The sequence below is a fragment of the Chlorocebus sabaeus genome, chromosome 21, assembly GCF_047675955.1.
Source record: "Chlorocebus sabaeus isolate Y175 chromosome 21, mChlSab1.0.hap1, whole genome shotgun sequence".
In the NCBI taxonomy this organism is placed as follows: domain Eukaryota; kingdom Metazoa; phylum Chordata; class Mammalia; order Primates; family Cercopithecidae; genus Chlorocebus; species Chlorocebus sabaeus.
The window spans coordinates 7,215,858-7,229,100 of record NC_132924.1 but is presented as its reverse complement, the minus strand read 5'-3'; the positions used below and the strand labels follow the sequence as shown (position 1 = coordinate 7,229,100).

Here is a 13,243-nt window from a genome sequence, read left to right as displayed (position 1 = left end):
GAACAGTAATAAATTGCCAAACCACTCCTCGAATTAGAAATTGCACTTCAAGAAAGGTAGGAGATTAAAAATATATATACATTAAAAAATAAAATGCGCAAGTTAGTAAGTAAAAAACAAAATTAGTTGGAAAAGCTTATATGACAAAGATCTAAAGGCATGGAAATGGTTCAATATTAGCACAATTAATATAATATCAATACTAATGCCCATGGAGGCCACATGTGATTGTCCTCAGAAGTGGAAAGTGTGGAGGTGAGGAATCTAAAATCAAATCATCATCTCCCCTACTACGAAGCCAGCTGATAGAACTATAAACCAAATAATCATGCAGGAGTGGCAGAAGCATACCCTGCCGGAATGCAGTTTAAAAACAGAAGAAACAGCTACAAGTGTTGAATGCAGTTGCCACATAAGATCAGGAATCAAGAGTGGGGAGACATAAATCAAGAAACACCTCTATTCTCTTATAAGCCTGGCAATTCAATTGAATTTTTTCAAAATATGTAGAAGTACTGCAGTGACAAAAAGTAAATGGAAAGTTCCAAAAGACATATGAAGCACAACCCCAATTGTGTACCTGTGTGTACACATACAGGCAAATGTATAGACACACATACACACACGCACACACACATACATCAAAGTGCTCTCAGATAAATGATCAAATGCTATAACAGTTTTATCACAGAGTAGTGGGATTATGGGCAAATATATTTTTTTTCTTAACTTCTTTGTATTTTCAAAAATGCTCCATGCTACTGAAGACATATTTACATATTTTTTAAATTTAAAAATTACTTCCAAATACATGCAAGCATTGTATTAAGTGTCGGGGCTGTTAAGATGAATAGGGCGCACACAACCAGCACCCTCAATGTGATCCAGAGTGAGCCGCAGACACCCGAGAGGCAACCCAGTGGCACACCACCTTAGCCAGTCTTTCACTCCATTTCCTGGCTTGTCTTTTCTTTGTGCTTTGTTACTCTGAGGTTGTGGTGAAGGAGATAACAAACTCTCTTGTCACTAGTGGAATCTGAGAGTAAAGGCAAAATGCTCTTGATCATTGTTGTGCATCATGAACTGTTAGAGGTTCGTATTTCTGTCTGACATCTATAAGCCTCTGCTGACTGCCCATACAGTGTAATGCAAGAAGCCCGCATTATTTACTTGGGAAGCTATTTTTGTAGTTTTCTGTGTGCATTATTTTTATTTTATATGAACTTTCTGTCCTTGAATCATTATATCCTTAAGTATATGTGTAGCAAAATGATTGATTTAATATGAGATGCTGCTTGTATTTGCTGTTATTTCTTAAGAGCTATAAGATATTTTAGGTAAATGTCATGAAACTTAAATGATCACATTATAAAAGACAGGTATGTAACAGAGAAACAGATGGCTAATGAGCTGTGACTTGTCACAAATGGGCTCTAAGTTTTATAACGAGAATCTATCAGCAGAACGGAAATGTATCTGGACAAAGACCAATTGCCTGGAGTGAGTACACAGTCTAATTTTAGACCATTTCACTTTTCTTCCCTGAATGACATGAACAATATGATTGAGTCACTTTTGCTGAAAACAATTGAACAAGACTGACAAATGCATAATGTTTCAGACCATGAAATTCCAATTGGTCCAATCATAGATGAATTTATCATGCCTGCAGCAATGTTATTGTAGCTACAAGTCATGTTCTCTCCCACTGTGGTAACTACTGAATGGAAGTGGGCCAGGTTTGCAGAGTAAGCTACTCAAGCATATGTCTTCAGATAATCTTTTTAATCAGAAGATTCTGCTGTAATTTAATATCTTTTCCTCTCAATGCTCTTGACAAATGCCATTACAAAGCCTCTTGACGAGAGATTTTATGCAATATTTGAAGGCGTTTCTGCTGTGATTGTGAATAGTTCTTGCTATAAGCAATAAGAAACAAAAGTTGTCACCAGGTGCGGTGGCTCATACCTGTAATCCCAGCACTTTGGGAGGCTGAAGTGGGCAGATCACGAGGTCGGGAGTTTGAGACCAGCCTGGCCAACATGGTGAAACCCCGTCTCTACTAAAAATACAAAAATAATTAGCCAGGGTGATGGCACGCACATGTAATCTCAGCTACTCTGGAGGCTGAGGCAGGAGAATCGCTTGAACCAGGGAGGCAGAGGTTGCAGTGAGCTGAGATTGCCCATTGCACTCCAACCTGGGCAACAGAGCAAGACTCCATCTCAAAAACAAAACAGAACGAAAAATCACAAGTTGTCCACCCTGGTGGGGCAGGATGGAATGAGCTACAGTCTCAGCTAGTGACTTATCAATGATAAGCTAAACACTTGAAGAACACGCTTTGAAGAATGGAAGGTCAGATAGAGAATTTGCATAAAGAAGCTAAGAACAATTTCAAGGCAGAGTCAGACATCTGATGTCCAAATTGAGAAACTGAGTCAAGAAACAGACTGCTGTTGTTGGAAATCACAGAAATGGTCGCAGAGTCTACCAAAAAAAAATGAATGTGCAGGTGGAAATCAGTAACTCTCACTCCCTCTGCAGATGGTTTGTCTCCAGTTGAATATCTAGGTCTCACAGCTTCCTCCTCCCCCTTACAAAGTCTGGTTGTTACAGAAAATGGAACCAGGCCTCAAAGCTGGGTCATTTCTTCAATCCTCCATCTTTCTCAAAGCAAAGTGTGCTTGGCAGATGGCAAATGGACTAGAAGCCCTGTTGAACTTGCTGTCACTGACTCTGAGTGTGCAGCGGTGATCAAGCTAGCAGGAGTATGGACTGGGCTCCTTCCAGGACAAGTACATGGGGACAATAGGCTTCTCAAGAATGACCTTTCAGGAACAAAGGAGTTTCCAGGCTCCCATGGTACCAGTGGGGTGAGGTGGCAGGGATGGCAGAGGGACTTGTGGGGGATCTCCTGGTGCCACAGGCTGAGTAGCCTTGGAGGAAAACTGAGAGTGGTGGTCTGAGGAAAATCAGACTCAGAGATTTCTCTAGATTTGTAATTGTATTGTACTATTGTTTCTAGTAACAGGATGAAAATATGGGCCAGGCACAGTGGCTCATGCTTGTAATCCCAGTTGGGAGGCCAAGGTGTGTGGATCATGAGGTGAAGAGGTTGAGACCAGCCTGGCCAACAAGGTGAAACCCCACCTCTACTAAGAAAACAAAATTTAGCCAGGTGTGGTGGCAGGCACCTGTAATCCCAGGTACTTGGGAGGCTGAGGCAGGAGAATTGCTTGAACCCAGGAGGCAGAGGTTACAGTGAGCCAAAATTGCACCACTGCACTCCAGCCTGGGCGACAGAGCAAGACTCTGTCTTGAGAAAAAGAAAAAAAGGAAATATTGTAAAAGTACTGAAAAGAGAGTGCTATCCATTCATAAATGGCCAATCTGGATATGATCTCTTCACAGACATCATTGCTCCTGAGAGGGAAGTGGCTCTCATGACACAAAACTCCGGCACCCAGCTTTACAGGCAGAGCCCATGATCACCGAACACATGGGTGTCCCCACCTTCAGCGCCAGGATCCAGCTATCAGGCACCACTCCTAGTCCTACTACTCCTATTTTGAGAAGAGCCAGAAAGAGATATGTGACTCCTATTGAATGGCATTGATAAGCAGTGCATTCTGGGAAGAGTGATCTTTGGCTGGGTTGTACTGGTGTGAACTAGCACTAGAGGAACCAGGAATACAGATGGAACAACATAACCAAGAAAGTTTTTTCCACCTGTTTCTTTCTTCCTCCCTCAAGCTGAGATGGTGCCGTTAAACTCCAGCCAAAATGAGCAAACGACAATTCTAAACCACAGGTCTTTGCTTTGACAAATTCTGCATACCCGTCATACCTGTAAGTGGTGATGATTCATAATAATCAGTAATGAGTTATGGAGTGTTTTGTGTGGGTCAAGCATAGTTGCACATGTGTTTACTCTTTCATCATCACAATAAGCCTATGAAACAAGAATTGTAATTATCACATATGTTAGGCCGTTCTTGAGTTGCTAAAAGGAATACCTAAGACTGTGTAATTTATAAAGCAAAGAGATTTAATTGGCTCATGGTTCTGCAGGCTGTACAGGAAGCAGGGCACCAGCATCTGCTTGGCTTCTGGGAAGGCCTCAGGGAACTTTTACTCAGGGGGAAAGCACAAGGGCAGCAGGCTGGTCACATGGTGAAAACAGGAGCAAGAGAGAGCACAGGGGAGGTGCCACACTTTTAAATAACCAGATCTGTCAAGAACTCACCATCTCAAGGAAAGCACCAAGCCATGAGGGATCCACCCCCATGACCCAAACATCTCCCACCAGGCTCCACCCTGGGGATTACCTTTCAACATGAGATTTAGAGGCGACAAACTATATCATTCCACCTCTCCTCAAATCTCATGTCTTTTTCACATTGCAAAATACAATCATCCCCTGCCAGTAATCCCCTGAAGTCTTAATTCATTCCAATACTAACTCAAGTTCAAAGTCCTACGTGGAGATGAATTCCTTCTACATATGAGACAATAAAAACCAAGCAAGTTATTTATTTCCAAGACACAATACAAGCATCAGGTAAATATTCCAATTCCAACAGGGATAAATTGGCCAAACGAAAGGGCTATAGGGCCCATGGAAGTTCAAAACCCAGTGGAGAAGTCATTAAATCTTAAAGCTCCAAAACAATCTCATTTGACTTCATGTCTCACGTTCAGGACACACTGGTGCAAGAGGTGGGCTCCCTTGGGCAGCTCTGCCTCTGTGGCGTTGCAGGGTTCAGCCTTTGCAGCTGCTGTCACAGATTGGAATGCAATGCCTGTGGCTTTTCCAGGTGCAGAGTGCAAGCTGCCAGTGGTACCATTCTGGGGTCTGGAAAACTTTGGCCTCTTTCTCACAGCTCCACTAGGCAGTGTACCACAGGGAATCTGTTCAGGGCCTCCAACCCCACATTTGCCCTCAGCACTGTCTTAGTACAGGTTCTCCGCGAGGGCTCTACTCCTGCAGCAGGCTTCTGCTTGGGTACCCAGGCTTCCTCATACATACTCTGAAATCTAGTTGGAAGCTGCCAAGCCTCTTTCACTCTTGAACTTTGTGAACCCATGGGCTTAACACCACATAGAAGCCACCAGGGCTTACAGCTCACCTCTGGAGTGGTAGCCTGAGCTATACCTCAGGTCCTCTGAGACAGCGCTAGCACCAGAGAGCTGGGATTTCGTGGAGCAGTGTCCTGGAGCTCCACAGGGTATAAGGGCCCTGGGCTAGGCCCACAAAAACATTCAGTCTTCCTGGGTCTCTGGCTCTGGGATGGGAGAGGCTCCCTCAGAGATCTTTGAAATGCCTTCAAGACCTTTTACCTATTGTCTTGGCTATCAGCTCCTGGCTCCCTTTTATTTAAGCTAATTTCTCTACCAACGGATTGCTCCACAGTCCTCTTAGATTCTTCCCCTGAAAATGGGCTTTCCTTTTCTACCACATAGCTGGGCTGAAAATTTTCCAAATTTTTATGCTCTGCTTCCCCTTTAAATATAACTTCCAACTTTAAGTCATTTCTTAACTTCCACGTCTGTGTGTAGGTTGTGAGCAGCCAGGTCACCTCTTAAAAGCTTTTCTGCTTAGAAATTTCTTCTAGTGAGTAACCTAAATTATCACTCTTAAGTTCAAACTTCCACAGATCACTAAGGCATGAACACGATTCAGCCAAGTTCTTTGCTAAGTCATAATATGAGTAATCTTTGCTCCAGTTCCCAATAAATATCTCATTTCCATCTGAGACTTTGTCAGCCTGAACTTCCCTGTCCACAGCACCATCAGATCAGCATTTTGGCCACAACCATTTAACCAGTCTTTAAGAAGTTCCAAATTTTCATCTTCCTGTCTTCTTCTGAGCCCTCCAAACTCTTCCAACCTCTGCTTGTTACCCAGTTCCAAAGCTGCTTTCACATTTTCAGGTATTTTTATAGGAAGGCTCCACTCCTCAGTACAAATTTTCTGTTAGGCTGTACTTGCACTGCTATAAAGGAATACCTAAGACTGGGTAATTTATAAAGGAAAAAAAGGTCAATTGGCTCATGGTTCTGCAAGCTATGTGGGAAGAAAGATTATGGTATCTGCTTGGTTTCTGGGGAGGTTTTCACTCACGGCAGAAGGCAAAGAGGGAGCAGGCACATCACATGGCAAAAGCAAGAGCAAGAACAGTCCAGGTGCAGTGGTTCACGCCTGTAATCCCAGCACTTTGGGAGGCCAAGGTGGGCGGATCACGAGGTCAGGAGATCGAGATCATCCTGGTTAACACGGTGAAACCTGGTCTCTGCTAAAAATACAAAAAATTAGCCGGGCATGGTGGCGGGTGCCTGTAGTCCCAGCTACTAGGGAGGCTGAGGCAGGAGAATGGTGTGAACCCAGGAGGTGGAGCTTGCAGTGAGCTGAGATCATACCACTGCACTCCAGCCTGGGCGACAGAGCAAGACTCTGTCTCATCTCAAAAAAAAAAAAAAAAGAACAAGAACAAGAGTTGTAGAGAAGGTCCCACACGCTTGCAAACAACCAAATCTCTTGAGAATTCACTCACTATTGCAAGGACAGCACGAAGCCGTGCAGGATCTGCCCCCATGATCCAATCACCTCCCACTAAGCCCCACCTCCAACATTAGGGATTATAATTCTATGTGAGATTTAAAGGGGAAAATATCCAAACTGTATCATCACTGTGCTACAGATGGAAAAAGAGAGGCACAGAAGATTGAATTGCTTGAGGTAGTATGTGCTAAAGATGGAACTTTATCCCTGACAGTTCACTTTCAACACCCAAGTTCTTAACCCTTATGGAATCAACTCACTTTTAGTCATAGTGATTTGGGTACCATCATACTTTAGAAATTTAGAGTGTTGTGTATGTGTTGTTGAATTTTTAGGATTAACAAATAGGTGTGGTCACTTCAGCAGCACGTATACTAAAATTGGAACGATATAGAGAAGATAAGCATGGCCCATGTGCAAGGATGACACACAAATTCATGAAGCATCCCATATTTTATATGTATATCAATTGGAAGTCATTACATGAGGAAGAGACAGCTCAGAAGTTTGTTAAAATAAGCAAAACACAAAAGCAGAAAGTATCTGAGAAAAAGTAGACGGTTGATCATCAATTTATTTCCGAACATTTAGAGAGTAGTTTAATTATTGAAACATAATCAAGGAATATTAAGAAAGCACTGAATTGCTTTAATTCTTTTAAAGATTGCCTTAGGATTTATAGTGCACATCTCTAATTAATAGTGGTCTATATTCAGATAATAGCATCTCACATGTAATATAAACCAGTAGAACAGTATATTCCACACTTTTCCCTGGTATTTTTATGCTATTGTCATTTTATGTTTTACTTGTATATATGGTATAAATACATAACACATTGCTACTACTTTTGTGTTAGACAGTTTTTTTAATGTAATTTCAATTAAAAATATTATATTATACTTAAAAAAGTATGTAAATTATTGAAAAATTATTTTCAACACAAGTCTTTGTGTTGAAAATTTTTCAACAAATAAAATAATTTTTCAGTAAAAGTTATATCTCAAGTTTTATTGTAATTTTTATTTTCTTCTCTTTCATGGAAATGATATATTTTCCACTTCTATTACCAATTTCTATCTGATAGTGTGCGCATTCTTCTTTGTTCAATTAATTGTTAGGTCTTACTGGTTCACTTCTCTTTTTGCATAAACTCTTTATAAATTATTATGTAGTATTTAACTTTTCACAATATTTGAGACCAATATTTTTCCAAAAGATTTTCTGCCATCGAAGTTTGAATGATTTTATGTACAGATGATTTTACCATTTTATTTAGTCAAAAAATATTTCCTTTAGTAATTTTTTCTCTACTCTTACAAATCTCTCTAATTCAGAGGGCAGACAGACAGTGATCACTCCAGGCCACTGAAAGTGTGGTTGCTATCAAATGTCAAACTGAGAACGGAAGGGTGCTGGTTGGCAAAAGAAATTGAGAAGAACCATTTAGGAACTCATCTGCAATGTGACAGATAAATTTTATGCCTATTAAATCTGATAATTTGAAAATGGGGTTGATAGTTTATGTTTTTTATTGTGCTTTCCCAATAATTCAATTTTAGTCTATTTTTAAAAATGTTACCCATGATATATTTAGAGGAGAGAGAGATTTGATCTTTCACTACAGAAAGTTTGAAAATTATTGGCCTATTATTTTCTCTCCATTTTTAGCATGTGGAGAAAAAGGCAGAATAAAGAAGCTTTGCTTTTGTTTTTATTTTTTCTGATTTGTTTATGTACATACATAATTTAAATATAAGAGAAAGTTATTTTGATGTATGTTATGTCATATGTTTAACTATTATTTATTTTTAAAAATCAGAGCAGCAAGATGGCAGACTTGGAAACTCCAAGCTCTCACTCCCCAACAAAAACATAAAAATAAATAAATAAATAAAAAACCCAGAAGTTATCTGAACCACCTTTAAAGAATCTCTGGAAAACAGTCACGGGTTTACAGCAAGCCAGTAAATGCCCTATCAAGAAAAACCTATTGTCACAATGGTAGGAAAGGTGTGTGGCACTTTCACTCTTACTCTCTCTATTCCCCAGCACAGCAGTGATCTGGGTCTTCAGCAGAGGGCAGCCTGGTCCCAGATCCCACCCGTCATTGCATAAGAGGGAGCAAAGCAGACTTCATTGCAAATCGTTGTGTTATGTTTCTAACCTGTCTGGGGACATCTGACAGATTGACACAAGACACTCATCTCTGTTTTGTATAATTCCAAATGCAGGTGATAAAAGCGGTTGACGCTGTTCATAAAAGCTACAAGGTGATGACAAGCTCACAGGTGTCTGAGGCAAGAGATTGCAAGTAGAGATATAAAATAGGCCGTCAGAGTTCCAGAAGAGATGCTTAATGAGATGCTTTGGGGGAATCTGAACATCAAGTGCAGCCATATATCCAGGAGAATTTAGAAAGCCATGTGAGTGCTCAAGAGAGCCACGTGCTCAGAAAAGACCTGAGAAGACCTTCTGCTTTCACTTGCTTAAGCAAGCCTAGCCTAGAGATGCAGGGTCCCAGCACACAGCCAGTCTTCAGAGGCTGCCTTGCAGCTCCTGCCTCTGTTTTGTTTTGTTTTGAGTGTATGTGTGTGTGTGTGTCTGTGTGTGTGTCTTTCATTGGTTTGCTTGCTTCAGCTCCTGATTTTTAAAAAATCTCTGTTTAAACATTAGCTGAACATGAGCTAAAGAAACAGAGACTCCAGTGATTACACATGACAAGAAATGATTTTTGCAAAAACAGTTTGGAAAAGTCTTATATGGGCTAATACAGCCTTCAACAATAAAAATAAAAGCAAATCCTGAGGAAGAGGGAGAATCTGATTTCCAGAAGTACCACATTAAAACCATCAAATTCCCAATTTCCAACAACAAAAGTTACAAGACACACTAAAAAACAGAAGATGGCTCATTCAAAATTCCCAAATACATTCAAAATAAATTGAAAGAAACCATCTCTAAGAAAGTATGCATATTAGACTTACTAGAAAAACACCTTAAAACAACTGAAAAAGGAAAAGAAGAGAAAATATTTAAGATACTAAATTCAGAAATGAAAATTGAGACATTTTACGAATTTTGCAGAAATAAACAGATTAAAAGAACATTTTGAACAATTATACACCAACAAGTGGGGTAGCCTAGATGAAACAGGCACGCAATCTGCCAAAACCAAATCATAAAGACACAGAAAATCTGAATAGACAGATAGCTAGTAAGGAGCTTGCCTCAAAATAAAACACCCTTCTACAAGATAAAAAAGCCCTAAGCCAAACAGCTTCAATGGTGAATTGTACCAAACCTTTAATGAAGAAATAACACTAATTCTTTTCAAACTCTTGCAAAAAAAATTGAAGCAGAAAGAGCCCTTTCAAGTTATTCTATGAGGCCTGCTTTACCCTGATACCAAAACCAGAAAAAAATGCTACATGAAAAGGAGACTACATATAAACATTTCTTATGAATATTGATGGAGAAATCTTCAACAAAATACGAACAAACTGAACTAAACAACAGATTAAAGCAATTGTAAACCATGACCAAGTGGGATTTATTACTGGAATGTAAGAAAAGGTCAACATATCAAAATCAATCACTGTGGTATATGAAATTAATAGAATGGAAGGGAAAAAAATCACATCATCTCAATTGATGTACTAAGAAAGCACTTTACAAAATTCAACAGATTTTCATTATAAAAATAATAATCTAAGAATGAAAGGGTCTTCCTCAAAATGGTAAGTGCCATACGTAACAACCCACATCTAACATCACACTCAATGGTGAAATGGTGAAAACTTTTCCCTGATAATTAGCACAAGACAAAGATGCCTGCTTTCACCACTTCTATTTAAGATCATATTGGAAGTTCTAGCAAAAACAATTAGACAAGAAATGTCATTGAATGTGGAAAGAAGGAAGTAAAATTGTGTCTGCGGATGATGTAATCTTTTATGTTAAAAAACCCTAAAGATTACACACAACATACACACACAAAATTGTTACAACCAATAAAAAAAATCCTGCAAAATTGCAGGATATAAAATAAACACAAAAAAGTCAGTTACATTTCTATGAACTAGCAATGAAAGATACAAAAATTTCAAAACATTTCCGTTTATAAGCACATCATAAAAAATAAATATTAAGAAATAAATTTAACCTAGGAAGTGAAAGACTTGTATACCAAGAACTACAAAGCATTGTTAAAAGAAATGAAAGACATAACAAGTGAGAAGACATCCTGTATTCATCAACCAAGACTTAACATTGTTAATATGATAATGCTACTCAAGTGATATACAGATTTAATGCAACACCTATTACTATCCCAGCAGTATTTTTTGCAGGAATAGGAAAACTCATCCTAAAATCCATATGGATTCTCACAGGTTTTCAAGTAGCCAAAACAATCTTGAAACAGAAAGAAAAGTTGGAGGTCTCACACTTCCTGATATCAAAATATACCAAAGTAATCAAAACAGTGTGGTACTGGCATAAGAAGAGTCATATAGACCAAGGAAATAGACTAAATAGTCTTGGAAAAAACCCTCCAATATGTGGTCAATTAATTTCCAACAAAAATGCCAAGACCATTCATTAAAAAAAGAATATTTTTTTCAACAAATGGCCCTGGTCAAAAAGAATATCCACATGCAAAAGAATAAAGTTGGACCCTTGTCTTATGCCATATATAACTATTATCTCAAAGTAGATCAAAGATCAAAATGTAAAAGCTTTGCAAACCATATGCCTGATAAAGATTAATACTCGGAATTTATAAAGAATTCCTACAACTCCACAAGAATAGAAAAAATAACAACAAATAACCAAATTTAAAATATGCAAAAGACGTGAATGAACATTCCTCCAAAGAATGCATACAAACGGCCAATAAGCACATGAATCCTTTAATGTGCCTATTGATGTTATATGCTTATTAACATCACTAGTCATTAGGGAAATGAAAATAAAAACCACAAAGGGATACCACTTCACAGGCTTTGGAATGGCTACTATTTAAAACAATACAAAAAATAGCAAGGGCTGGTGAGGATATGGAGAAAATGGAACCCCTGCACATTACTGATGGGAATGCAAAATGGTGCAGTTGCTGTGGAAAATAGTTCAGTGATTTCTAAAAATTAAGAATAGACTTATCATATAATTCCACTTCTAGGTATATACTCAAAAGAATTAAAGGTGGAGAAACAAACAGATACTTGTACACCAATGGTTAAAGCAGCATGATTAACAACAGCCAAAATGGGGAAGCAACTCGACTGTCCAACAAGGGAATGCAGAAACAAAATGTGGTATGTACATGTTATGACATGTTATTCAGCTTAAAAAGGAATGAAACTATGACACATGCTAAAACATGGGAGAACCTGGAAAAACATTATACTAAGTGAAATAAACCAGATGCAATAGGACAAATATTGTGTGATTCCATTTATATAAGGTACCTAGAATATGCAAATTTATAAACACAGAAAACAAAATGGAGGTTACCTGGGGACTTCAGGAGTAGGAGGGAATGAGGAATTATTGTTTAATGGGTAAAGTGTTTCTGTTCAGGATGATGAAGTCGTTCTAGAAATGGATAGTGGTTGAGCAACATCATGAATGTACTTAATGCCACTTAATGCACACCAATAAATAATTAAAATGGTAAATTCTATGTAATGTATATTTTTCTACAATAAAAAAGAAATAAAATTTTTGGCAAAACTCCACTATGATTTAGTTCATTTTGTCCAAACTAATTAGGAATGACCCTTTTTCATTGTTGTTGTATTAACGACGTTCTAATCGTAAACTCTTGATCTCTTATTCTGATCATACATTGTGGTACCATTGCTACAATCTTTTAATTTTTGATAATTTTTTCTCATGGAGATATTATTCTTTAATGGCTATATATTATTCAGTTGAACAGATATAGTATAATAAGTATTTCCTTAATACACGTTATTTAGGGTATATCTAATTTCAACATTATTTATAATGTTGCAGTAAATATCCTTAGTCTAGGATTTTTTCAGCGTATCTACTTGCTTAGGATAATTAAAATAAATTTCATTTTTCAAAGAGAAGAAAAGTTACCATCCATCCATCATGAGAGAGAAGAAGAATGAGGGAGAGAGAGAAAGACATTTAGGAAAATGTTGCTGAATTATATGCCTAGGAGTGGTCTGTGAAAGTACACATTTCTCAGCACTATTTAGAACATCAACAATGCCATGTCAACCAAAAATACATCTAACTTGAAAAACTTGATTTGTTTGCATGCCTCTTATTTCTGGTAAGATAGAACTATTTTCATATTTTTACTGGACATCGGCATTTTTTAAATTTATTTATTGCCTATCCACACATTTTATCCATTCTTCTACTAAAGAGTTGACCTCTTTTAAATCAACTTGTAGGATTATTTTAAAATATAAATTGAGTATTGTGCAAAGAACAGTTAACATGGCAGGCCCAAGACTGCTATTGTTAGAAAGGCCTGCTTGTAAGTAGGCCCTTGGCTGGCATCTGGGAACTTGTATTTGGGGAGTGTTCTCACCGCTCCGTGATTGATACGAGTGTCTCACTCTGCTTAAACTGTGTGTACAAGCAATGTGGTTTATGTAAGACATCTGCTTTTTTTCTGGGAATCTGGAATTTTGG

General features: G+C 38.3%; 1 non-coding gene across 1 annotated transcript; it reads left to right on the top strand.

Annotated features, from left to right (window-relative positions):
• Positions 1–6,915: 6,915 nt before the first annotated feature.
• LOC119620667 (U6 spliceosomal RNA) lies at positions 6,916–7,022 on the top strand. Its single transcript, XR_005237210.2, has one exon. It is a non-coding gene; the product is annotated as a U6 spliceosomal RNA (small nuclear RNA).
• The last annotated feature ends 6,221 nt before the right edge of the window (positions 7,023–13,243 follow it).